Source organism: Giraffa tippelskirchi, chromosome X, assembly GCF_054371585.1.
Source record: "Giraffa tippelskirchi isolate mGirTip1 chromosome X, T2T-mGirTip1v1.2.pri, whole genome shotgun sequence".
NCBI lineage: Eukaryota > Metazoa > Chordata > Mammalia > Artiodactyla > Giraffidae > Giraffa > Giraffa tippelskirchi.
Genome location: NC_137289.1, coordinates 47,245,736 through 47,272,128, shown reverse-complemented (window position 1 = coordinate 47,272,128; position 26,393 = coordinate 47,245,736). Strand labels below are relative to the sequence as shown.

The window sequence follows — 26,393 nt, the reverse complement described above, 5'->3', positions numbered from 1 at the left end:
TTGGGTATGGTCTTGACTGCCTCCTGTACAATGTTACAAACCTTCGCACATTGTTCTTCAGGCACTCTATCAGATCCAATCCCTTGAATCTATTTGTCACTTCCACTGTATAATCATAATGGATTTGATTTAGGTCATATCTGAATGGTCTAGTGGTTTGCCCTACTTTCTTCAGTTTAAGTCTGAATTTTACAATAAGGAGTTCATGATCTGAGCACAGTCAGCTCCAGCTGCTGGTCTTGTTTTTGCTGACTGTATAGAGCTTCTCTATCTTTGACTGAAAATAATATAATCAATCTGATTTTGGTATGGACCATCTGGTGATGTCCATGTGTAGAGTCGTCTCTTGGAAAAGGGTGTTTGTATGACCAGTGCGCCCTCTTGGAAAAACTCTGTTAGCCTTTGCCCCACTTCATTTTGTACTCCAAGGCCAAACATGCCTGTTACTCCAGGTATCTCTTGACTTCCTACTTTTGCTTTCCAGTCCCCTATGATGAAAAGGACATCTTTTTTTGTTGTTAGTTCTAGAAAGTCTTGTAGATCATCATAGATACATTCAACTTCAGCTTCTTCAGCATTAGTGGTTGGAGCATAGACTTGGATTACTGTGATATTGAATGGTTTGCCTTGGAAACAAACAGAGATCATTCTGTCGTTTTTGAGATTGCACCCAAGTACTGCATTTCAGACTCTTTTGTTGACTATGAGGGCTACTCCAGTTCTTCTATGCGATTCTTGCCCACAGTGGTAGATATAATGGTCATCTGAATTAAATTTGCCCATTCTAGTCCATTTTAATTCACTGATTTCTAAAATGTCAATATTCACCATAAGGCCCAGCAATTCTACTTCTAGGTATATATACCAAAAAAATGAAAGTAGTAACTCAAATAGAAACTTATATGTAATGTCCATTATAGCATTATTCACAATATCCAAAAGGTAGAAACAAATATCCAACAGATGAATGTATAAACGAAATGTGGCATATACATACAATAGAGTTGTACTGTATTGATGTATTCATACAATTCAGCCATAAAAAAAATGCAGTTTTGATACATGTAGATTGGATTTTGAAAACATTAAGCTAAATGAAATAAACTAGACACAAAAGGACAAATATTATATTTAATTCTACTTAGGTGATATATCTAGAATAGACAACATCATTGAGACACAAAATAGATTGGAGGTTACTACAGGCTAGGAGAAAGGGGATTGGGAGTTATTGCTTAAAGGTAACAGAGTTTCTATTTGGATGATGAAAAAAATTCTTGAACTAGGTAGTAGTGATGATTGAACAACACTGTGAATATAACTAATGCCACTAAACTATATATATGAAGTGGTTACATGATAAATTTTTATAATATACATTTTACCAGAATTAAAAACATTAATCATATAGTATACCAAAACTATTGAATTTACTTTAAATGATGAGTTGTATATTATGTGGATTATATATCAATAAAGCTGTCAAAAAAGAGAGAAATATAAAGAAAAAATTTTCTATAATTTATCCAGGATTTAGTTGTAGCAGGAAGATTTTTGGAATACTTAGTCTGCCATATTGCAGAAGCAGAAGTCAAATTTCACCTATTCAATTGTGAAGTATTCCTTATCTTCCAGTCTAAGAGAACCACCACCACCAGCATCACAATATAAGATCCAAGTGAGTAGAACCTCATCTGTTCTTGTTCACTGTCGTATCTCCACTAAGTTTAAAAAGTCAAATATTTAAAAACAAATTATTGTAATATCTTGTAATAACAAGAGTAGGAAGAGTCTAAGAACCATGAGAATTAAAACTTAGTGTCATAATTAAGGATATTAGAGTATAATAAGGTGATTCTAGACTACTAGTGACCATTAGCACCACTTATTAGAGAAAGTCATAAGAGATAAAAGATTGACTTGTTTACTAAATTCTAGATCTATTTGTGTCCTAATTATATACATTAAGAAACACAATGTCAATGCCCTCCCCGACTAAAGACCATTTCTTTAAGCACATTAGTTATCCTATGGGTTTTATCCTTTCTCTCCCTTTCAACCATCAAAGCATGCATTTCTTTTTTTTTTTAAGAAGTTTTATTCATGCATATTTTTTCATTTTTTAAAAAAATTATTGAAGTATAGTTGATTTACAATGTTGTATTAGTTTCAGCTGGATAGCAAAATGAGTCAGTTATACATATACATGTATCCACTCTTTTTGTTTTTTTTTTTAGATTCTTCTCCCATATAGGTCATTACGGAGTATTGAGGAGAGTTCCCTGAAAGATACTTGAAAAGTTCTTGAAGGCACTGACCATGATTTGCCTTGTGGTATTTTAGGGCTTCCCTGGTGGCTCAGTGGTAAAGAATCCACCTGCCAATGCAGGAGACATAGGAAGCTCGAGTTCAATCCCTGGATCAGGAAGCTCCCCTGGAGGAGGGCATGGCAACCCACTCCAGTATTCTTGCCTGGGATATCCCATGGACAGAGGAGCCTGGTGGGCTACAGTCCATGGGGTCGCAAAGAGTGGGACATGACTGAGCAAAGCACAGCACACCTTAGGAAACAGTGTGGACTGGCTGATTGTGCAGGGAGGGATTGATAGTCTCTTCCCACTATCTTGTGCCACCCTCTGGAAATTCTCTGCAAGCTAGTTTAACTACTCCTATGGCACGTCATATTAAGGCTGACTCCCTCTTATCCTCCAGCACCAGGATTGTATCTCTCTTCTTTTCCTGGTGAAGAGTGACTAGTCCTTAGAGTTCTTCTCACAGGTGTCTAGGAAGTAAAGTACCATGTGAAACTCCAGGAATAAATCACATTTCTGTCAACTGATTCCTTCCATTGGTCTTCTTGGATTCAAAGCCAATGATGACTTTTCATCCCACTTCATTCTAGAATTTCCCTCCAGAAAACCCAGTTAGACCGAAATCTAGGCAGCCAGATCTCAGCTGGGCTATTGGCCCTCAAGGTTATTCTTTTCAACTTTTAAAATTATTTTCCTTTGAGTGGTGAGAAGTCATAATGACCCCACATATCTTTTGGTTGTATTGCATTTGTCAAGTGATATCACCTCCATTACTTCATTTGGTTCATCAGCCTCATGTTTTATTAATGAAACATGAAAGCCCATCAGGGTTAAGCAACTTGTACAAGATCACATTGCTAGTTAGTTACAGAGCTGATACTAGAACTCCAGATTGTTTTTATTCTGCTACACTGGGTACCTAAACTAGATGGCAAAGGTACTCATTTTCTACATGGGGAGACAGAAGTAAGGAAATACAGTAGGGGATCCTGGATAGTATGAAAAAGACATGTGACCTGGGAAAGAGAGCCATAAAAGGGGACATGGGAAGGAATAAGACTTTATCCTCTGTTTTACCAGGCCCTAGTGTGATTTAATAACCTGAGCAAGGCTGTGCCAGATCCCCTGGAAGCCTGGCAACCCCTCAGTGCTCAAGGGTGTTTTTTCCCTTAGCTTTTCTTTGCCATTTTCCGAGCGTCTCTGTGTCAGCTCCCACTTGGGGCCTCACAGGGATGAGAACAGCTGCAGAGGCTCTGGAGTTGGGCTTCTGAGTCCATGCCCAGGACTGACACCTGCCCCTCCACAGGGCCCCGGGGACAAGTTGGCTCCAAGAAACAGGGACGAGACAGAACTCCATTCATCAGAGGGAACTGGGATGGAAAAACCCTGCCTGATTCCTTGGCACCACTAAGCTCTAAGGTTGGCCCTGAGCCCCACACAGCACCAGATTCTGTTCAGTAGGGTCAATTAAGAGAAGCAAGTGTACTTATAGGGCTCACTGCAATTATCAATTGCATGTTAACAGTTATCTGGTGTCTACTGGGCACAAAGTAGAGTGGGAGTATGGCTATGGAATTAAGTAGAGGAAGGAAGGGTTTGTTTTTTTTTAATTAATTTATTTTTTATTGAAGGATAATTGTTTTATAGAATTTTGCTGTTTTCTGTCAAACTGCAACATGAATCAGCCATAGGTATACATATATCCCCTCCCTTTTGAAATTCCCTCCCATCTCCCTCCCAATCCCACCCCTCTAGGTTGATACAGAGTCCCTGTTTGAGTTTCCTGAGCCATACGTAATCTCCACCTTGGTTCTAAAGTTAAAGCTTAGACTTAACTTGAAATCTTCAATAAGTTGCTATCTCTCTGGGCCTCAGTTTCTTCTCCTATAAGGTGAGGATGCTGTTCTAGAGCCATTTGTGGTCTATGTTTCTTTTCTGTTACACGCTTTTTTGAGAATTTGATGAATGCTATGAATTTTCCTCCCAGAAAAATGCATGTGTGTACAGAAATAGCTAATTTTGCATATAATGTAGGGAGTTTAAGGATTTCCCTGTGGCCCATCTACAGACCTTAAGTTTAGAACCTCTGGACTAGTTGATTTCTGAGGTATCTTCTAGCTCTGACAGTCTACAAAACATTCCAGGTTGGACACAGTTAATAAGCAGAGACATCAGGGCCAGAATGCTGGCAGCTGTCATGGAATCCCAGAGGCTTAACTGTACCCCCCTTCCCAGGCTTCCTGAGACTCCAGTCCAAGGGAAGCAAAAGGATATAAGCTCATTCTCTGCAAACTTAGTCCAAGGGAAGCAAAGGGGTGCAAGCTGATTTACAGCAAACCATAGGCTGGAGTAAGCATCAGACAGTTGCCTCCCAGGATGCTGGAATTTAGCAAGGATACAGACTTTGTGGGAGAGTGTAGGCACGAGAGTTGTGGCCTCTAAATGTTCCTCTGTAGTTGGTTGTGGATAATACAAAGAGAATGCATGGTGCAATTGGTAGGGAACAGATAGGTTGATTATAGATGCTCAGAGGTGGTGACTTAGGAGCTAACTCTCCACACGGCTGCACAGAATACTAACAACCAGAAACCTACTGCATTTCCTTCTATAATGTTCCATCCTTTATAAGTATATATTTTACTACAATAAAAAGTCAGGGGAGAAGTAAAGAAAGAGATTTGGTGGGTATATCAGTCAGGATATTAGTAAACAAACAAACAAACAAACACATGACATACTCAGAGTAGATAAACAGAGTAGAGTTTAATAAAGGCAACAAATTACAAAAGTATGGGCAGGGTATAAAGAAACCATAGGACATGCTGAAGTATCTCAGGACTAGTAATAATGGGATCCATTACCACCCTTAGAGCCGAAAGATAGAGTAGAGGTAATAGATACCAGAACCCAGGAGAGAACATGACAATTCTACAAAGAGAGCTTCCTGATAGGAGCTGTAACCTTCGATGAAGGGATGACCAGCACCCTTGCTGGCAGGGTACCAGGGAATAAATAGCCTAACCTCACTGCTCTCCTCCTTGCCAATGTTTCCCACTGACCAAACACAACTGGAATTTTGGAGACAAGGGAGCCTGTTGATATGAGGCAGCCTCCCAGGGCACAGAGCAGGGTGGAATAGGGTAGAAAGTAGAGAGTAGATCTGGAGAGGAAGGCCTAGACAGTAGGTCTGTTGCTGCAGGTAAGAGAAAAGAACTGTTATTATAGCCTTGACTATGACATCTATCTGGTGGGCACTGTGACACTTGGGTATGGATAACTGAAGAGGTATGAACTATAATTAAGTGATAATACTAATATCACTTTGCATTTGTAAAAGCTCTTCCATGTTTCATGCTGCTTTCCACCCCATTGTATCTTTGGAACCATACAGTTACCATGGAGGCAAACGGGTAGTTCTATTTTACATGTGAGGAAACTGAGCCAAGATAAGGTGATTTGTAAGATCAAATATCTATAAAGAGGGAAAGAGACTAGAACCTAGGTTTGGACTCCTGGTACAAGGCCATTTCCACTATACCCTGTCCACAAAACTGTTCTGACAGGTCTTCAGAGGACTCTTACTTCTGACAGACATGAAAATCCACCACACAAGCAAAAATGAGGAAAAAGAGAGCATAGACTTCTTCCTTACTCTTTTTTTTTTAAGGTGGTAAGAAAAGAGGCTGAGTTGAAAGACAGAGAAGTGGGTACAATATTCTTTGCAAGTATTTCCCAGAACAGAGATTCTTAGACCTAGTTCTTACCAAATGACCCCAGTCAGAGTTCTCTAGCCTCTCTCCTTTATTCTGGGTGTTCCACCTCATCAGTTATATACTTCCACTGTAAATGATATGGTTGAATGAAAGTAAAAAGAAATGGAAGTGAAGAAATTAAGTTCAAGGTAAAACAAAAACAGGAACGTAACATAGTTTTTAGAACTCATTTGCAAAAAGTATTTTCACATTTGTCCCAATTTGCATGTAAACCAAGAATGAAAACCATGAGGAAATCTACCCTTCGTTTGCGATTAAGTAGGATTTCAAGAAAATTCTGAGGACTCAGTATTCTTAGGAATTGCAATAGTGCCTAATGGGAGAGATGAGCCTGGCACTGCATGTGAAAGAACATCTGTTGGGATTAACTTCCCAACAGATTCTTATACCTGCTACCTTAGATTTCCTGCTCTGAAGATAATTTAGAAGTCTGTGGACCCTAGAAGGCTTCAGACCAAAAAACTTTCATAATCCATAGCTTCTAGAGCAGTGGTTCTCAACCAAGGGCATTTTACCTCCTCCTAACTCCCCAAGGAACATTGGACATTATCTGGAGACATTTTTGGTTGTGACAGCTTGGATGGATGCTACTGACATCTAGTGGGTAGAGGTCAGAGATGCTGCTAAATGTCCTACAGTGCACAGAACAAAGCCACACAACAAAGAACTATCCCTGCACGAAAATGTCAATAGTACCAGGGTTGAGAAACCACACTCTAGGACATTTCTTGACAGTCAAGGTAGCACCTTTGCTGTGATCACCACACTCTCCACTCCCCACCTGTAAAGATGGCTTCCTTACTCCCACCTATGGATCTCAGGCTGGCCACTCCCTAAATCAGCTCAATTTTAGCAGGCTTCTGGGAGAAAGCAGAATTTATCTCATTTTCTAGGGTGGTATTGTTGTTATTACCATTGTTCATTGCTGTTTAGAGTTTTTGACACTTGGCCTTGCTTTAACCCCAGTAAGAAGCTTATTTCCTAGTTCCTAACTGCTTTTTTGGTTAATGACTCACAGCCTGCCTAGACCTCTGGTTTTTGCAAAGTTCTTGGCTCTTCTAGTCCTGGCATCCTTCACAGGCTCTGAGGTCCAGCTTCATCCATGGTTCCAGTACAACACTGCCTTACTCATTCCATTCTGGGACACCAAATAGGGTTTGGACTGGTAATTACACTAGACCTGCTGCCTCTTGAATCTGTGTGAGAAAGTTGCCAACTTCAGGAAGGAAAAGACTCAATAAAATATCAGCAAGAGGTCCTCTTGCCATAGCTGTCAAAGAAAGCTGTAAGAGAAAGAGAAGATGTACTCTGGGACAATACATTTCAGAAGACTTCTGTGTCAGCTGGCTTAAGCAGAGACAGAAAGATGTCCTGCCAATGTTGTTTGAAATGTATTTAAGTGTGCACTTCATATTTGAAGGAAAAAAAGCTGAGGATAAATTGATACCCTACAGTTGATATAATGTCTGATCTGGCCATTTCTCAAATGTCAGGCTCATAGGGCTAGAAAGGAGTATAAAGAAGGAATTTGAAACAATATAAAAAGTATGAGGATTATAACCATGAAGACAGTAGCACTATCTGCTGTTTTCCTAACAAACCTCCATTCCTGAATTTTGAGACTTGGGGTGATATTGTGCCAAGGGATTGACTTCTAGTTCTGGTTCAGTCACACACTGCAATGTGATCATGAGCAAGTCACTTAAATACTCTATACCACAGATTCTTCATCTGAAAAATGGAATTAATACTACTTTGACTGCTTCATAGTGTTTTTTTTTCAAATTCAGAACAAAAAGAGAGAGTGTGTATGAAAATGCCTTATAAAGCATTAATGCTATATGAATGCAAATTATTATAATTATTTTGCAAAAGCTGTGTGACCTAAGGGGAAATAAGGTGGGGCCAAGAAAAGCTGGCAAAATTTAACACAATATGGTAAATGAACTATAGTTTAATAAAAAGAAAATTAAAAAGAAAAGAAAAGCTGGTAAAGTAATTAGGTTTTGGCAAAGAAAGAAACAAAAAACAGGGAGAGAGACAAAAAGAGACACCCAACACGAACTATCTTCACCCTATTTCATAGCACTCAAGAACTAGCAGGAAAATCCACTGTCTTTCTCTGCCCTTATAGAGCACTTTACTTTCACATTCTGTGCATAGTAGAACCTACCTTCTTTCATAAAATCTCTGCAATAAAGGACTCCCCAACATTATTTGGTAATACAGAATCAATCCTTCAGTCAAAAAATTGTTCTTTGTTCTGACTGTGTTCACTTCTTGAATAGCATTCACTGAGTGCCTGTGAGAAGGCAGCCACCACGGTAACTGTCAGGGATACAAAAGGCAACAGACACAGCTCCCATCCTCAAGGAGCTGCTAGTCTGGTGGACATTTTTGGGTTGAATCCCTTCTGTCACAATTTAGTTCTCTTCTTGCATCTGACCTACATTTAATGGCCTGAAAAATTGACTTCTGGACCTTGTTTATACAAGCATCTAAACTGCTTAGCCATTCCAAGTTTTGACTCATACCAATTGCTTTTTGAGTCTGTTAAGATTGCAAATTTACACAATTAAATTAGTTTCCCTTAAGAATGGGGGACAGCATCCAAGTCAAATGTATTGGCAAGGAACGCCAACTGGTTGCTGGGAAAGGATCAGTTCCCTGCAAATTTCTAATAAGCTAAATCATGCTAGAGTGTTCATAGCTTAATAGTGCATCCCACCCAGCCTTGGAGGTAATGCCTAGAGAGGACCATAACTGAACCCTAAGGAATAAAGCTCTAATAGTAGGCAACTTATACTCCTTAAAATCTGCTGAAAGATATTTGAGGGCTTTTGATGGCCCCTTGAAACACTCTCTTCATGTAAACCATCTTTAAAGTTCAGTTTCCACCTTCTTCTTGCCATTCATCTTCCCATTACACCAATCACCATTTTTTTAACGAGCCAAATTGGTTCAAACTCAGCCAAAAGTCAAATGCATAAAGAAGTAAGGCTTATACCCATGCTAAATGAGCGCTTCTATGACAACCCTCAAGGAGGCCAGGAGACAAAATGCTTCTCTCAAGATATCCAGGAGGAACAGCCAGTGAAAGTCCTGTATTCTCCCCCTCCTCACAAAAAGGCTTTTCTTTTCCCTTCTTCAAATCCATTCCACCTCCCACACAGAGAGGCAGGACTAGTGGCAAGTTTAAGCAGGAATGCAAATTGAGGGATGTGTACAGGAAGACAGAAATAGACTGTATAAAATGGCAGCCCGTGTGATCGCCTGGAAGGAGCTCAACTCAAACCTTTCCACTGAGAGCAAAGCAGCTCCTGTTTACATTTGTCCCTTGCATGGGCTGCTGGGATCAGGAATTGGGCTTTCAATGGTTTATAGCAACAGGGCACAGCCTCTTAGAGGGCTGAAGGCCCACTTCTCACTGTACCTCTGACCAAATAAGTGGTAAGATTCACACTGACAGGGACAAGAACCTGAGCTGGGCTGAACCTGCATGATAAGATTTCCCAGTCCCAGTAAAAATCAGACTCGCTGCAGCTTCTGCAAAGCAACCACAGTGCTGGATGGGGAGACAAGCTGCAGCCACAGCAATGTCATTTTCTTCCTGTGTACACAGATCAAGGGTCATTTAACTAATCCATAGTTGGAACAGAGAGTTTAGATGAATTTCATTTTCCGGTCATTGAAGGTTAGCCTTTTTAAAAATTCACTTATATTTTGGTTCCAATCTTGTTCAAGAAAAGGCTTCTTAAAAAAAAAGCCTGAACACCAGATTTTGGCTATTTGCCACTCTCTTATTAAGGTGGTGGTTTAGTCGCTAAGTCGTATCTCACTCTTGCAATGCCATGGACTCTAGCTCACCAGGCTCCTCTGTCCATGAGATTCTCTAGGCAAGAATACTAGAGTGTGTTGCCATTTCCTTCTCCATGGGGTCTTCCCGACCCAGGAATTGAACCCAGGTCTCTTGCATTGCAGGCAGATTCTTTACCAACTGAGCTACAAGGGAAGCCTTATTAAGGTAGAAGATTTTTACAAAATTACTGCAACATCTTTAAGATCATGTCTTTGTTTCCTCTCAGTGTCTAGCACAGGACTGGGCAGGTGGTAGGTTCACAAAAATCTGTTGCTTTTAGTATTCTAATGAATCATCATTTTACTGTGTTTTTTGCGTGTATCTACATAGCTGATATTCTCTTTTTCACATATATACAGCTGAAGTGTATCTATTGTTAACCTAATATCTGCAATTTCTTGAAACTGTTTTGTTTATTTTCTCTGTCACTAACAGTCACTGACCTAGGTCCTCATCTGGAACTCAAGGGCAGATGTGCATTTTTCTGGTCATTTTTGTGCTGAGGTTACACTTTAGCCATCCAAATTCAGCTCAGAGGAGACAAACTAGAGCAAGAGGAGAACATGGAGCCAAGAGAAGGGGAAGGGAAGAGAGACAGGAAGAGCCATCTGAAATGCTTGCTGGGCCAAGGTTCAGAGAAAACTGCCTCCCTAGACTTGGCTGTCTTTCTAGGCCAGGCCTCTGTCAATAACACATTTATTGGCCATCCTGACTTCAGCCTCTGATTTGCCCAATTCAAATAGACCTTTTCCAAGAAACAGCTCTCCTAGTCATGGCCCCTGACCATCACAAACAATGCTGTTGAAAGGTCCGAGTGAAAAGGGCCATTTTCTCCAAATGAGTCACCACCACCTGGAAAGTTCTTGGAAAATGGAAGAGGCGCCAGAAGACTAAAGACAAGAAAATGTTGTCCTACTTTTTGAAAAGGGGAAGAAGTATATCTCAGAAAATACAAACCAATAATTAACTTGATGTTGGTACCCAGAAAAAATATCTTAAAGGGGTTATTAGAATATTGTTTGTGAATACTCAAGAGAAATTATGATAGTAGACACAAAGAAGGGTTGACACAAGCTATGCCCAGTTTACTTTTCTTTTGATAAAGTAGACATCTCAGGGTGTGGATGCAAAAATACATTTAAAAACATACTGAGTACTGACTATGCCCTGGGCCAGGGTTGGCAAAATATTGCCTCCTGAGCTCATGGCTCATGCCTCACAACACTCTTGCACTGAGTTCCTACCCAACCTCACAGTCCTTCTCCGTAGATAGTTACCATAGTCCACCTGCTGACCCAGGCTTAGGTCCTGGGGATGCAAAGAATATATAAGACCTGAAGGAATTCATAAAATAGCAGAGGAATTATGTTTTTTAATATAATTCTATTGTATAGAAATGGGGCCTGTCAACACTGCTTAAAGGATGAGGAATTCACACATAGTAACATTTCACAGTGCTCAGTTGCTCAGTCGTGTCAACTCTTCATGACCCCATGGACTGTAGCCCATGAGGCTCCTCTGTCCATGGGACTTTCCTGGCAAGAATACTGTAAGTGGGTTGCCACTTCCTCCTCCAGGGAATCTTCCCCACCCAGGGATCGAACCCACATCTTCTGTGTCTCTTGCATTGCAGGCAGATTCTTTAGTGCTGAGCCACCTGGGAAGCCCCAACACTTCGCAGAGGAGGTAGCAATTGAAATGGGTCTCAGTAGAGGAATAGGAATTCTCCAGATAAAGGAGGAGAAATGCCACAAAAATAAAATGTGAGTCTGAAGTTTTTGAAGTTAGGTCTTGGTTATGTATTTGTTGGTAAATTGAAGAACTGGGGGTTGAATATCAGTACAAGTTATAGTCCTACTTCAAGGGCCTTGCCAAAAGCGATTGATGTTGGATGACAGAATCAAGATTTAGAAAAAATTTTAAAGGCAGGACTGATGGGCCAAAACAAAGGATTTCTAACACTCCTTTGAGTTCTAGGAGAGAGTATGTTTAAGACATTTAATAAAGTTCCATGTTTAAATCTCCAAAATTCAATAGTATAAGATGGAACAAAATGGATATTAACAGTGGCCCTAGGATTTTAGTTGATCTTAAGGTTAATATGAGTCATTAAAGTGGGGGATGGCTAATAGTGAGGAATAGTATAACATCATTAAAAGCTCTCTAGAATGGAAGTTAAGAGACCTAAAGTTTAGTTCTATCAGTTTTGCTAAGTAACTGTGTGGCCTTAGTGAGTCATTTCTCTCCTCTAGTCCACATCATCTCTGAAGAAGTTGGACTCAATTCATGGTTTTCAAATGTTCTTCAGACTCTCAGGATTCTCCTTGGGCTGGCTACTTGGGAAACAAGAAGGAAGTTGAAATGATAAAGGTTCTATAACCTCTCACCCTCCTTTCATTTCAACAAGAGAAACTTCACTGTTAGCTGTTTTAAGGATTAGGGTTCTGGCTAAAGGCAGAAGAACCAGAGATCAAATTGCTAACATCCACTGGATCATCAAAAAAGCAAGCGAGTTCCAGAAAAACATCTATTTCTGCTTTATTGACTATGCCAAAGCCTTAGACTATGTGGATCACAATAAACTGTGGAAAATTCTCGAAGAGATGGGAATACCAGACCATCTGACCTATCTCTTGAGAAACCTGTATGCAGGTCTGGACATGGAACAACAGACTGGTTCCAAATAGGAAAAGGAGTATGTCAAGGCTGTATATTGTCACCCTGCTTATTTAACTTATATGCAGAGTACATCCTGAGAAACGCTGGGCTGGAGGAAGTACAAGCTGGAATCAAGATTGCCGGCAGAAATATCAATAACCTCAGATATGCAGATGACACCACCCTTATGGCAGAAATCGAAGAAGAACTAAAGAGCTTCTTGATGAAAGTGAAAGAGGAGAGTGAAAAAGTTGGCTTAAAGCTCAACATTCATAAAACTAAGATCATGGCATCTGGTCCCATCACTTCATGGCAAATAGATGGGGAAACAGTGTCAGACTTTGTTTTTTTGGGCTCCAAAATCACTGCAGATGGTGACTGCAGCCATGAAACTAAAAGACATTTACTCCTTGGAAGGAAAGTTATTACCAACCTAGATAGCATATTTAAAAGCAGAGACATTACTTTGCCAACAAAGGTCCGTCTAGTCAAGGCTATGGTTTTTCCAGTGGTCAAGTATGGATGCGAGAGTTGGACGGTGAAGAAAGCTGAGCGCCAAAGAATTGATGCTTTTGAACTGTGGTGATGGAGAAGACTCTTGAGAATCCCTTGGACTGCAAGGAGATCCAACCAGTCCATCCTAGGGGAGATCAGTCCTGGGTGTTCATTGGAAGGACTGATGTTGAAGGTGAAACTCCAATACTTTGGCCACCTCATGCAAAGAGTTGACTCATTGGAAAAGACCCTGATGCTGGGAAGGATTGGGGGCAGGAGGAGAAGGGGACAACAGAGGATGAGATGGCTGGATGGCATCACCGACACGATGGACATGGGTTTGGGTAGACTCCGAGAGTTGGTGATGGACAGGGAGGCCTGGTGTGCTGTGATTCATGGGGTCGCAAAGAGTCGGACACAACTGAGCGACTGAACTGAACTGAAGACTTCATTTATAAAAGGATTCCATTGCAAAAAAAAATATTTTAAAAGCATTTAGCTTGAACATTGCAATGTATAGCTTCTCTATGTTCTGCAAGGGTCAGACAGTATCTGAACTCTCTTCCAATCTGGACATTATGCTTTGAGAGGGACATTTACAAAATGGAGTGCAATGAAGGAAAGATGACTCAGGGTGGGTAAGGTATATATTTTGAAAATAATTGAGTTGCTTATCTTGGAAAATTGAAGATGTAGAGAGTATGATAAACATATTCAAATATTTGAGTGGTTAACCTATAGAAGAAGGATTTATTTTATTCTGTTTAGGTCTAAAAAACTCAACTGGAACTATTGGACAAAAAAATTTCAGAAGAGATTTTGATTTATAAGAAGGAACTTTTAAACACGTAGCTTTACAAAGTAATGAGATTACAATAAGAGTAGAAAATGAGGAATAAAATTTACCAAATAAGAGAAAAAATTATCACTGTTTTCATACTGTATGATTGTCTACTCAGAAAATTAACTAAAAAACCATTTGCTCCAGAACGATAACTCAGCAAGGTGGCCACAAACAAGATCAATTTACAAAAATAATAGTTTTCTGTACTCCAGGAATAGTCATTTATAAACAGTTTTAGTAAAAGCATTCCACTCACAAAAGCAAGCAAAATGATAAGATATCTTGATATCAGAGGATGAGATGGTTGGATGGTATCACCTACTTAGTAACAGAACAGCTGCTGCTGCTACGTTGCTTCAGTCGTGTCTGACTCTGTGCGATCCCATAGACAGCAGTCCACCAGGCTCCGCCGTCCCTGGGATTCTCCAGGTAAGAACACTGGAGTGGGTTGCCATTTCCTTCTCCAGGGCATGAAAGGGAAAAGTGAAAGTGAAGTCGCTCAGTCATGTTCGACTCTTCGCGACCCCACGGACTGCAGCCTACCAGGCTCCTCCGTCCATGGGAGTTTCCAGGCAAGAGTACTGGAGTGGGGTGCCATTGCCTTCTCCAACAGAACAGCAACAAAGAATAAATTTCAGAAATGCACTGGACTTACTTGGGTTGAAAACTATAAAGTCTTTATTGAATAAAATAAGAGATTTTCATTTAAAATAGGTTTTAAAGATTTCAAATCTCCCTAAATATAGATATAACATTCAAAGCAATGCAAATAAAAGTCTCAGTAGAACATTTATGAAAATTGAAAAATCAATTCTAAAGTTCATATAGAAGATAAAATGTACAAGGATAGCAAATGATATTGAGGGGGGCGAACTCCCAAGAAGTGGGGACTTACAATATCAGATGTCAAAATAGACTATAGTATTTTAAATAGGGTAATATTAGGACAGGAACAGAGAAATTAGTCCATAAATGGAACTTACAAATGAATTGACAGTTAAGATGAAATTTCTTTTCAATAAAGAAACAAGTAATTATTTCATAAATTTGATTGAGACCTTGCCTATCTATTTGAAAAAGGTAGACCCTTCCTCCCAGCTTACAACAAAAACACACAAAAAATATGAACATAAAAGAAAAAAAATGTTTGAAGAAAATATAGAAGAATACTTTTTATCATCTTTGGGTAAAGGAGGCCTTCTTCAGCAAGACCCAAAACACAGCAGCTATAAAATAGAAACAATAATAAATTTGATTTTGCCAAAATTAAAATCTTTTAATTTCATTTTCTACAAAAAAAAGATATAAATAAATCCAAAATTCTATTTATGCTTTTGGGTTGCTTGAATCACCCAAAAATGATAATGGACTAACATATTATGTGTGTTTTTTTAGACAGTAAAAAGCAATGAGTTTCTTGCTTGGGAGATGTTCAGAGTTTAAAAGATCACTTATGATAAGAAGAGATTTTATTTTGCATGGAAAATGAAACTGGGTGATGAGTAAAGTCTTTGGCCCTAAAAAGTTTCAGGCTTCTAAGAGGGGAAATTGTCAGTATCTTTAAAATAGCTAGACTTCAAACTCTTTGCTTTCCTTTCTACATCTTTTGAAGTTTGGTTTTATTAATTTCAGCTAAGCTCTTAAACTATTATTATAAACCCAATCTTCAGGTCCATTGGGAACTATCTCCTTATAAAATGTGAAACATAAACCAATCCCAAATACCCAGCTAGGGAAATAAACAAGTTATTTTCCATCAAAGGTTAACTTGTAGCTTCTTTTTTCCTCTATAACTGATTTCAAATCATTTGTACCTTTCATTTACAGCAAAATTTACAACTACAATACACAATGCTAATCCAGGGTTTACTTATCATAGCTGACTTGTTTTTGTCCCTCAGTGAATGATGGCAAACATAAGCATGAAAATGAAATTAGTGATACCCAAGCCAACTGCTTTATCTATGTCTTGAGTTTAAGGGATTAGCAATGGTCTCTCTGGAAATCTCTGGGTTTTATGAAAAAGAGGTATTCCAGTTAGTAGCAACCGTGGAGTTGCTGTGGTAAAAACATTCATGATTTCAGCTTGCTCCTTATTTCTGTATCGGGATCCTGGGTCATATGGGAAAGGCTAGGGATTCAGTTAGAATCTTCTTTTTCTGTCGATGGGACAGAAATATAAGAAAGGCCTTGCAAGAATTCACAGTAATAGATAAGAGGTCAAGAAAAGGATTATGGGAAAAGAGCAGGGTTTGAAGAGGTAAAATGGAATGGTTGAGAAGAGGTAGAGAAAGCATCACTACTTCAGTTCATAAGAATTCTCTAGAATCAAAGTTTGAGTCAAAGTTTGTTCAAAATGCCATCTTTGTTCCATTTCCAACATCTGCATTACCTTTCATCCTTTTCTCCTTCTATGTCAATTCTCTTTGAGAGACACTGGGTGATATTTTGGCAGATCTTAGAAGTAATTATGATACAAGAAATGTACTGGTATGTCCTTGTGTCAATTTTAATGTAAATATAGTCCCTTGGGGTATTCAGTCCCTAGCCCCACTGGCCATCTCAGCTACACAACTTGCTGGCACAATTTTACCCTTAGGCCCCAAGAAGCAAGATAGGCTTGTGCCTGCTAATGAGCATTTGTTGTGGAGAAGACAGTGGCGTTGAGATCACAGGAAAATAGTAAACTATCAAATGTAGGCTTCATTCTCGATCACTCACAACCTTCCTAGATGAAAGCACTATTGACAAGTTAGGGGATGACTGTGGCAAGGGACAGACTTATACAAAGGCAGACTCACAGGGTGAGATATCTCCCTGGGATGAGAGCAGAGAGATGGTAAGATGCCCTACCATTGAAAAATGCCTCTTCCCACGTGTGTGTGCATGTTTAATCCCTCAGTCATGTCCGACTTTTTGCGACCCCATGGATTGTAGCTCACCAGGCTCCTTTGTCCATGGGATTTCCCAGGCAAGAATACTGGACTGAGTGGCCATTCCCTTCTCCAGGGGGTCTTCCTGACTCAGGGATCAAACCCAGGTCTCCCACATTGCAGGTGGATTCTTTACTGTCTGAGCCACCAGGGAAGCCCCTGCCTCTTCATATACTCCTGCCTGAATACTTGGCTTTTCTTCATTTTAAAAGCATCAGAATCACAACTTTTTAGGTCCAAAATTATATTTAGCACCTATGTGGTAGATGCCATGCCAAGTGCTGGGGGTACACTGATGAACAAAAACAGACATGGTTTGGGCACTCACGTTGCCTACATGCTGGTAGGGCAAACATATTGATCAAATAGTCACCCAAACAAATGGAAAATTACAACTGTGGTAAGGCTTCCAAGGTGAGATACATGACGCCTATACAAAGGAACATAATTTACACTACTTTTCTACCTATCTACCTCCTTATCTGACTCCCCCACCCCCTGCCACTCACTTAGAAAAGAAGACCATCACCATAGTAGTTGATGGTAATGAAGAAATTAACCTGCCTAACTCAGGCAAAGGTGCAGAAGTCCTTCCCCTTCCCCTAATACCTCTTTGGAACTGGTGAGAACACCTGCGCCATCACAGATACTAGCCAACTGGGAGACTGATAAGGCAGCAGATGTCATGTACATGTGAGACAGAAGGATGACAGTCAAGCAACATGTTGGTAGTGGTGATTTGAAATGGTTTGTATTCACAGTTCCCCGGCAAAGATCAGGACCCTAGTGGACAGAGTAGGAGGGTGCATGGGATAGGGCAACCAAAAGAGCAGAGAGGACCACTCAAGAGCCAGTTTTGGCTGAGACTCTGGAACCCCCATTTGGTGATCTTGACATTCACTAGGACTAATCATTCATCTTCTTCACCACAAGGGCCATAGCTTACAAGCACTCTGGTTTCAAATAATACCCAAGAGTCTTGAAGATGCTGTACATCTAGTTTTATTCCTTAGTCAGTACATATCACATGTTATAATTCTCCTACTTTTCCTTGCCACATCTCTTTCAGTTTATGCCTGAGGGTGGGCAGGAAACTCGTTGATACAACTACTTATTGGGAGTGGTCACAATCACCCAACCCCATCTTTGGTTTTCTCATGTGGGCTAGACAACAGATGTTCTTAATGAAGATTAACTGAAATTTAATGGTCCTAATTGCCATTTGCACGGGCAGCAGATAACATTCAGTTCACACGCTGCCTTTCATGGTCCTTTATGCTTCATCACGTATCAGATTTGTATTTGACTGGAGCGAATCTGACTGGCAGTACCTGCTGGCTATTTAGTGTCAAGATGCTGGCGTAGCAAAGGCTCACAGTCCAGGGAAACACAGAACTGTGGTGAGAATGGGCATTGCTAATTTGTTTCCTAATATAGCTATGCTCTTGAGTTCTCAATAATGGCAAAAAGGGGTCATTTTGGTCTAGGTGGGACTCAGGATCTGTGTAGGGAGGAAGGACAGACAAGACACTTGGTAGACTGATTTCTGTGTTTTTGTGCAACCTGATCCTGCTCTATTCTGTTTTTTAAAAAAACTATTGGAAAGGTCTTATAAAAGTGAGCAAGGGATGTGAACATCACTGAGGAGAATATATGACAGATTCAACAAATACATGAGGAGATGCTCCATCTCAGCAGTAACAAGGGAAATGCAAATTAAAACTAAAACAAAAGAATTATACTATTTCTCAACTATCTGATTGGCAAACATGAAAAACAAACTGTTGGGTTGGCCAAAAGTTTCATTCAGGTTTAAATCCCCAAAATATCAAGTGTTAGTGAGGTTTTCAGGAAATTAAATGTGTCAGCTCTCTGGAAGGCAATTGGTTGTAACTGATAAAATTTTAAATGTGTGTTTTTTCCATAACCCAGCAATTTTTATACCCTTTTGGAAACCCTGGCAAGCATGTTCAAGGAGGCATGTGCAATGCAGCATTTGTCATAATAACCCCAGACTGGAAGCAAACTAAATGTTATTTAGTAGGGAAATAGATAAACTATAGAATACTATGAATCTGTAAAAAACCAATGACACAGTAGATATATTTCCATAGTTGCACACAATATATGTATAAAAGTGTAGATAAAGCTTTGAAAAGTTGTAGCCACAAAACTGGTTATCTCTGGGAAGGGGTGGAAGAAGCCAGGTTGGTCAAAGATATCTTCACAGTCTTATCTGTAATACTGTAATATTTTACAAGCACAATGTGTCCAGACATTTATTTATGTAATTAAAAATCAATTTAAAATTTAAAGGCAACATAGTTATGTTAGAGAATTTACAGACAAGAGAAAAGAAAAAAAAGATGCATTATCCTGCCACCTACACACTCCCCTATGATAACTATGATGTGTATCCTTCCAGTATTTTTTTTTTTTTCAGGAGATATGGGAGGAGCTCGGGCAAAAGAGATGGGTGTGAGGCATGAGAAATGAGGATGGAGGCTGATGAGACTGACCCTTATAGTTCAGACCTGAGTATCAGGGCTTCAAATATCCAGTTGCCTGTGAGTTTAGAACAGCACTTTCGTTCGGACTGGCAGTTTTGTCCCCGGAGAGGATGCACCATTCCTGGAAGTACTGAAATACCAGGCCGATGCTTGGAGTGGATGGAGCAAGTTCCTATTCCAACTCCCTGCTCCAAAAATCCATTTAATATACTGTCCTCAGATAGAAGATGTATCAGGTATTAAACTGATAAGAACAGATACTACGCTTGATTTTATTCAAAAGGCCAAGAAGCGATCCAGTATCTTTTTAATATTTCATATAGTTGTGATCTATAATGTGTATCTTGTGCCTCTAATACAGACATCTGAGTTGGATGATTTTCTGCTGTGCAGGGCTGTCTTGTGCATTGTAGGATGTCTAGCAGCATCCTCAACCACTATCCACTAAATGATAGTAGCACTTCCACAGTTGTGACAATCAAAAATACGTCTAGACATTATTAAATGGCCCCTAGCAAAATCATCCCTGGGTTGAGAACCATTGATTGAATACATCATTAGCATAATGTTATGAAATGAATCTTCATAACCTATCCAACGTTTCCAAACTTAAACCCAGTGAGTTGTCTCTATTCTGTTCTCAGATCCCTGGCCTGTGGATTTCAACCCTGGCCTTTAGAACTTGACCTTGCTCTCTGACTGCTCCTTTTCTAGGTAAGTTGACTTGGGACTCCTTGACCCAGAACTGTACTCTGACTTATCACCACTAAAGCAATTAGACAGTAAAAGCCAAGTCTCTTCCCCTGACATCTGTGGACTAATGTTCAGCTCATGGGACAGGGAACAGGGATAGCAATCAGGAAACCCAGTAAGACTGTAGAAAGTAATCAGTCCAGAGACACAGCTGTGGGTCAAAACCACTGGGCTAAGGGCCCAGGCTGAGAAGAGGAAGCCAACTAGATCTCACCCCAGAATCAGCTCTCAGAACAATCAGAAGCATGGTTCCCTGGCTAACAGTGCTTGACTCTTTCTGTCTGTTTTATTTAGATGTTTTCCAGGCCCCCAGGGCATAATCAATTCAGAGGCCATGGAAGGGATGGCATCTGTGCTTATATTCCAAATCGATAAGGAGAGGTTAATGCCAGAAGTCAGGCTTACTCTTTAAAGACACATTTACTAAGCACCACGTATCAAACACTGCTAGGTTTTGAGGATGCCAAAATGACTCTGAAATGCTTTTGTCTAAAATCTGTTTGCCACGTGATTGCCAGAGAAAAACATCTCTAAGGAATCAAAATGTAAAACTAGTGAGAGCTCCCTTCAGTTTGAGCCCTTAATTAGAGCACGTATCACCAGTATTTCACTTTGCCTCCTACAAGGGCCTGGGGAGTGAAAATTGCGTTATGAGGTTCTGTGGCTCTGAGACCCCAATTCAAAGAGAGGACTGAGTTCATTTCCAGAGCATAGGGAGGGTGGTATCAGATTTCATCCTGTTAGCTCACAACATGGAAATTGGAATTTCCTGCTCCCTACACTCCAAACGTGCTCGTGTGGCCCGGGTTTCTGCAGCTCTGAGTGAAGTTGGAGGAACCTCCTCCTGCGTCCCTGTCTGTCTGGCCCCTCACTCCGGTGACCCAAGGGAGTGCAGACAGGTTGAGCACTTTATTTCCTCAGGGGCTGGATCACTTCCATGTCTGCCCATCTGGCCTTTTCCTGACAAGATGTTCCCTGACAATTTGAGATCTGAAGACACAAAGAAAACAGAGCCAAGTGAGACTGACCCTGGTGTGATATCTGGAGAGATGATAAAATATCCTCGTAGCAGGAAAGGGAACGTGGCAGGATATGACTTGTAAATAACCCACTGTCTTCTACAGAGTGAGATGAGTTCAATCAGGGGAGTTTCCACAATGCTTTCTTGAAATTTGGGGTTTTATTGTACCCAGGGTCAGTCGCAGGCCAAATGCTGGACTGCCTCCAGTTGGAGTCCAATAGAGATAATTCCTTGCTGTGAAATACATATTTAATAACTCTACTGAATGCCTATTTCCTTTGTCTTCTTGTAGTCTTTCCTTTGTCCTAGGTTTCTCTTGCACTAATGGGGCCTAAGGGAGTCACAAATAATAATGTGCTGTGTAGTAGATTACTCAGTGACTGCTAGCGGCAGGTTCACAATACTGGGTCCCAGTAATAGCCCCTTCTCAATTTATATTTCCAAGTCTAAGAATTACTGGTCACAGTAATCAGGGGAAGCTTAGAACAAAACTGAGAAAAAGACCAATTTGTTTTGTTAGCCCCCAAACTCCTAGTTGTCATTCCCTTTCTAGGACATTCTTTTCCTGAGTCGAACAAGCCATACTGTCCTACTCCTAAGACCCTTTGTTTATAGCAAGATGTAAACACGGATAATAGCTAAATGCATTATTTTTCCTTCCAAGGCATTTCCAAGACACAAGCTGGAGTGTGAGAGAGCTCTTTGTTACATTCAAAACCATACTATTGATACTTGCGTGTTCAACTTGCATGAGCTCAGCTGTAGGAATAGGGGATCTAGGTCCCACGCCCTGCCAATTCTGTTTTCTCAAACACATTTATTGAAGTCACCCTGCCATTTATGCTTCAACTGTGACGTGCCAAACTATTAAAATTACAGTGGGTTCATGGAAAGCCACATGTGGAGAGACAGGGGTTCTCCCTCTGTGGTTTTGGAACCTTTAGCCACCAGGCTATATGAGATAAGTGTGGTTTTAACATTGCTTCTTCCAAAACCATAGTCTCCATTTCAATGAAAAAGAAAATATCCATTTTTCTCAGGCCTCAAGTCCTGCAGCTCTCTGTGGAAAACAACAATGGTCCAAGTGGCTTGACTGAATTTAAAGACCTTCCAGAACCACAGGGTAGTGCCAAACCCTATGCTTTATTAATTATGCCATGATTATTTTATCTTAAGGGACTTGACTCTTTTTGTTCACTACATTTGAATATTCCCTGGCTTCTATCAATCTAATGTTGGAATATGTTGATAACAGTTGGGGTTACTGGCAACTGGATTCAAGAGAGTAGATATGAGTTTATGGAGAATTGAAAATTGAAGAATCCCGATTACTACCCTGTATCTCTTGTTTCCATGTTTCCATCCCTGTGGATGGAACCATCTTTTCTCCCTTACATGAGGTTCTCCAAGGTTCCCCTGAAAGTGAAAAGTGAAAGTGAAGTTGCTCAATCATATCCGACTCTTTGTGACCCCATGGACTGTAGCCTACCAGGTTCCTCTGTCCGTCCATGGGATTTTCCAGGCAAGAGCACTGGAGTGGGTTGCCATTTCCTTCTCCAGGGGGATCTTCCCGACTCAGGGATCAAACCCGGGTCTCCCACATTGTAGGCAGACCCTTTTACTGTCTGAGCCACCAGGGAAGTCCACTAAGGTTCCCCTAGTTATCTCTTAATCTGTATCTCCTAATTTAATTCATATATTTATGTATTTTTATAACAGCTTGACATGCTATACAATTACCCATCTAAAGTATACAATTCAGTGGGTTTAACATAGTCACAAAGCTGTGCAACCATGACCACAATTAATTTTAGGACACTTCCATCTCTCCAAAAGGAAACCTTAGGGATTTCCCTGGTGGTTCAGTGGCTAAGACTCTACACTCCTAATGTAGGGGGACCAGGTTCAATCCCTCGTCAGGGAACTAGATCCTACATGCTGCAACTAAGAGTTTGCATGCCACAAAGAGGACCGAAGATCCTGCATGCCACAACTAAGACCCAGTGTGGCCAAATAAACAAATAGATACAATATCTAAAACCAAACAAAAGAAATCTTGTACCTATTAGCAGTCACTCTCAAAATCCCTCCAACTTCCCCAGCCCTAGGCAACCAATCTATTCTTTCTGTATACCGGTTCCATATATTTTAACAAGAACTTTTAGAAAACCTGTATTATCCAAGAGAATGACTCCCAAAGGGGTACTTTCTGGTGTGTGGCAGGTCCACAAAAGGAAGCGTGTGGCACAGTGGTGGCCCTATGGCTGGCACATGTCAGATCGCACACATTTCCAAGAGTCAAAGGTAGTGGGAAGAGGTACACTGGCAGCTCAAGCCAGCACAGCTGGAGGATTCCCCTCTTTGGCCCAGTTTCTTCTCGTAGGTCCCGGGTCTTCAATCCTTTACCACAAAGCTTCCTTTCTGACAAAGGAACAGGTAAAGTGCCCCCCAAATGTCCACCACATACACACTCACCCTGCTGTAAAGATTTCTAACAAGAAACATTTTAAGTGATCCTGCTGCTATCCAAGGGGTAAGAAGTATATTTTGGGAGGATGCATCCAGTTTAATGGTACTCATTCACATAAAAAGATGCCAAAGGGCATTCCTTTCTGACCTTGAAGAGGGTCATTACAGTGTTCCGCCCCAGTAGATACTCACCTTTGTTGTTCTAATAGCTATCTATAGAGCCATGGATAACTTGCCAATTGGTTCAACAAACATATTTTGGGCATCTACTTTGAGCTTGACACTGTGCTGGGTGCCAGGCAAATGAAGTGAACAAAACAAACCATTTTTACAAACCCAGCCTGGGTGTGCCTGCCTTTTATGGAAAATTCTGTCTATTCTCCGAAAGGTACCCCAGAGCAAAATGTATCTCTCTTTTTGGCTATGCTTAGTTCCTGAAAGTATCAACCAAATTAATCTTTGGTTTAAGACTTTGATGGCCCTGCTAAATGGCAAGAAACACGTTGATCTATTTTCAGCCATTACTCCTTAGTCACAATAACCAAACCCTCCCTGAGCAGAGCCTTGAGGGTATGGAACTCTAGCAAGATGGCATTTGGTAGAGGGAGAAAGAGGGAAGTTACAGGTCCTTGCTACTCAATGTGTGGTCCATGGAACAGCAGTAAGAGCATCACCTAAAGGCTTTTTAGAAGCGCAGAATCTCAGACCTCACCTCAGACTTCCTGAATCAGAAGCTGCACTTTCACAAGATTCCTATTTGACTCATAGGCACTTCTGAGAAGCACGGTCTACAGCAGTTTTTCAGCCTTAGAACTACTAACATTTGGGACCAGATAATTCTTTCTTACAGGGGGTGGGGGAACTGTCCTATGCATTAGAGTGTTTATTAGTATCCCTAGCCTATACCTACTGGATGCCAGTAGCAGCCCTCCCCCCACATTGTGACAACCAAAACTATCTCCAGACATTGCCAAATATCCCATTGTGGGGTGGGGAGAGGGGAATAGATCACCTCAGATTGAAAACCACTGGTCTATAGCATGCTTTATTAATTTTCAGTCATTCAAGTATAACCTTCAGAATTTTTTCCATCTCCACATACACTTTTTTAAAAAAATGACTATCTTTTTCTATAGAAATTAGCCTCATCCTAAATAGTAATAGTGATGAAATAATAGGACAGATGTGCCATTTTTTCTAGTACATCTAAAGCCAAATATAACTATTAGAATTTGAAATGTTTATCAAGGAAACCCATAAATATATCATGCATCATGGGTGGAGTGTCTACCAACTTTTAGAAAACCCCGGTAGTAGGTCCAAGGCATTGGACAAATTTGGGTTGCCAGGAATGTTAACAGGATAAATAGTGCTTAGAAGTAGAGAGGAGCCATTAAAAGCAAATTTATTTCTCTACTCAACTTTGTTTCTGGCCAGGCCAAAGTAGTATGTTTAGATATTAGAACATTACACCTACCTATATTTTGGAGACTCCAGGAGTAGCCATTTTGACTGATCTAGCATATGGCTAATTTCATTTCCCTCTGAACTACTGGTGACTACACTGGTCCCCCAAATGATTCCACTATAGTCTGACACAAATTTCACACAATGCTTCTTTGGCCATATGTCAGTCTAATTAAAGAGTCTTTGCTTCTTCTGGCAGAACTGCTTTTCATATTCAGGGGAGATAATAATCCCATCTCTGAGCTACATCAATGATAAAATGACCTGGTTCACTGCTTCTCAGCTCAATCAGCAGCCTGTGACCCCTGGCACGTTGATTGCAGAAGGAAATATTTTTATGTGACTTTAACATATGGGTCATTTAAAACATGAGTTCCTTCCCACATAAAAGCCATTATAGATCCATGAAACTTGAATAGGGGGAAGGGAGAGATGGGGGAGGTGACAGAAAGGGAAAGAAAGGAGAAGTGAGAGACACACACACACACAAAGAGAGAGAAAGAGAGAGAGAGAGAGAGATAAATTCTGTGTAGGGTTGGCAGCAAATATATTCTCAGTGCACTTAGAAAAGCCCGCAGGCTGAAACTCTGGGATCCTGGGGCTTCTGCTCCTCTAGAAAAGAGCTAAATGATGCTTGTTGATAACACAATCCCCCAACAGCTCCTTAAAAACAACAGGCGGCAAGACAAGAGCTAAAATCCGAGCAACTTTGGGCTCTCTTTTCTATGATCCCACAACCTGTGTTCAGCTCTAGGTGTCTGGTCTACCACTTAGCCAGAAGTTGAGTGTCTGCCTCTCCAGCAGCTGCAAAGTAGAGGCCTTATCATTGCTGTTCAGTCACTCAGTCATGTCTGACTCTTTGCAACCCCATGGACTGCAGCTTGCCAGGCTCCTCTGTCCATCTCCAACTCCCGGAGCTTGCTCAAACTCATGTCCATCAAGTCGATGATGCCATCTGACCATCTCACCCTCTGTCGTCCCCTTCTCCTCCTGCCCTCAGTCTTTCCCAGCATCAAGATCTTTTACAATGAGTCAGCTCTTTACATCAGGGCAGAACCTGGAGCAACGATCTAGTGGATGGGAGTGGGTGGGAGAGGGAGCTGGCTTCTACCTATAATTTACCTGACACTCTTCATTACAGTTCTTTCCAGTGCTGCTTTCAGTTAGAGGCAATGTTTGAAGTTAGGGGTAGAGGGTAAACAGTGGAAATACACAAGTGAGAAGGAGGGATGAGCTATCACTGACTGACGTTATCAGGACGCTTTCAGTTTTGAACCCAGCCACACTTATTGTGAGTTG

The 26,393-nt window shown here is 40.7% G+C and overlaps 1 protein-coding gene and 1 non-coding gene across 2 annotated transcripts in view; both read right to left on the bottom strand.

Annotated features, from left to right (window-relative positions):
• DCX (doublecortin) overlaps nucleotides 1-26,393 on the bottom strand; it is a 149,985-nt gene that overhangs the window by 79,441 nt on the left and 44,151 nt on the right. The gene's annotated exons all lie outside the window — the stretch shown is intronic.
• Nucleotides 19,490-19,680, bottom strand: LOC145537251 (U2 spliceosomal RNA). Its single transcript, XR_014076282.1, has one exon. It is a non-coding gene; the product is annotated as a U2 spliceosomal RNA (small nuclear RNA).